This window comes from Petaurus breviceps, unplaced genomic scaffold (genome assembly GCF_028583685.1).
Source record: "Petaurus breviceps papuanus isolate PSGF00001 unplaced genomic scaffold, PetGlider_PUasm1.0 90849, whole genome shotgun sequence".
Taxonomy (NCBI): domain Eukaryota; kingdom Metazoa; phylum Chordata; class Mammalia; order Diprotodontia; family Petauridae; genus Petaurus; species Petaurus breviceps.
This window is the reverse complement of record NW_027187361.1, coordinates 10,976,495-10,978,390: the sequence shown is the minus strand read 5'-3', so window position 1 is coordinate 10,978,390 and position 1,896 is coordinate 10,976,495. Positions and strand designations below refer to the sequence as shown.

The 1,896-nt window shown below is 37.7% G+C and overlaps 1 long non-coding RNA gene across 1 annotated transcript in view; it reads left to right on the top strand.

Annotated features, from left to right (window-relative positions):
• The first annotated feature begins 1,291 nt into the window (after positions 1-1,291).
• The window catches only part of LOC138149837 (uncharacterized), a 30,764-nt gene continuing 30,159 nt past the window's right edge, over positions 1,292-1,896 (top strand). Inside the window, exon 1 of the long non-coding RNA XR_011165429.1 lies at positions 1,292-1,421. This is a non-coding gene — a long non-coding RNA (uncharacterized lncRNA). The remainder of the gene's footprint in view (positions 1,422-1,896) is intronic.

Genomic DNA, 1,896 nt, shown 5'->3' with positions numbered 1-1,896 from the left:
AAATCAATCATATTGAAATATGGTTATCTAAAAAAAATAAGCCCACATACCCCAAGTTCAGAACCTCTGACTGAAGGCAAAAAGGAAGCTGAATTTTTGTACATTGTTCTTTTTTTTAATAACCCTATGATTTTCAGTTCACCAAATAGCTACTTCTGTGTTGTCAAAAAAATACTGGAATGTAACTCAGAAGACTGTATCACTCTCTTCCAAAATTTTCAGTAGCTGACTACTGTCTAGAGAAGGAGTTCTTAACATGATGTCTGTAAACTTTTTAAAGAATGATTTCTTAACTTTTTAAAGAATGATTTCTTAACAGTATTTCAATATAGTTGGTTTCCATTGTAAATACTTAGTGTTTTATTTTATACATTTAAAGCACATAATTCTGAGAAGGGATCCATAGGTTTCACTGAAGGATTCCATGATATATATATACCTACACACACCTGCATACAATGCTTAAAAACCCTTGTTTATCAAAGTGTCTCATTTTGCAGAGGACAAAACATTGGTCTAGATTTGAGACAATCTAGTATATTAGAAAGGGTTCTTGAATTAAGAGGAGAAACTTATATTTGAATTCTAACTCTATCACTGAACAGTCGTGTAGTCTTGATTAAGTCACATAACTTCTGATTGCCTCAATTTGCTCATCTGTAAAATAGAGACAATAATACAATATATTTTTCATGTAACTTTTGTGAAGAAAACCCTTTGCAGACTATGTAGAGCTCTGTACGTGTGAATTGCTGATATGAGTTTTTATTATCTAAAGTCAGACAGGTCAGGTTTTAAACCCAGGTGTTCTGATTTTGCATCCCACTCGCACTACACCACATGGTCCATTTGCATCCTACCATCCCATCTTATGTAGAAGAGTTAGAGCCTTGCATCAGAGTTCCCTGCTCCTAAAAAGCTTTACTTGCTAAAGCAACGAGGCATCTATGCTATACAGGGCTACAGATGGCAGACATCCGCATGTCACTGCTTGAGGAAATGGAAAGGAGCCCAGCAAACATGATATATGTGATTAAAATGCAGGAGGGAAAGTCAACTAAGAGGCATGAAATCCTTTTGGATGCGCAGCCATTTTGTAATGATTCATTAATTCAGGGACATAGCTTCCAAAACCTGCTTGAGTGTAGGTGTTCAGGAAGCTAAGGAGAATGTTTGTATTCCCACAGATCTCTGGCACAAGATACAAAGCCGGCTGCCTAGCCAAGACCATTCTGAACTTTAAAGTCTAAATGCTTCCAGGTTTTGTCTCACATGAAAAATGAGGTGTGATGGCACCATTCCTCTTCTGCTGAGTTGTAGTCACTATGGAAAAGACTTCTCTTGTTCAATGTCATGCTCCAGATGTGCATGGGTAATTCTGAAGAAAGTACAAGACCTGAATACTTCCCTCATTAGTGCAGGTTTGTTGAGCATTCCATGAAAACCCGAATGTGAGAATTTTTTTTAAGTTTTTGATCACTTGGATATTTAATATGAAACAGAATTAAGAGGCTCTCCTTAATGTAGATTCTAATCATGATTTCCTCAATGAGAGCCTTTTAACCAGGTGCTCTCCTCCAAAACAGAGAGCAAAGGTATGTAAAATGTTAATTGTGGGCTGTAATGGGAATGGGAATTTTAAAATCTTCCCTGTCTCTTAATAAGCCTAAGGGAATTTGAGGACCTTCTCTGATTTGAAAATATACTCTGCCATTTATTAGGCTGAATGTGGTCACCTGGATCCTGTGGTGGGAGGAGTTTGCTGAAGAGTGGAGCAGAGCCCACAGGAGAAGCTTGCTTAGGGGAGGCTTGTTTCTCAGGAAGGCACACACCTTGTAACTTTGTAATTAGGTAGGGGCTCACTAGGGTTGTGATGCTTCCTGACCTAATTACAAA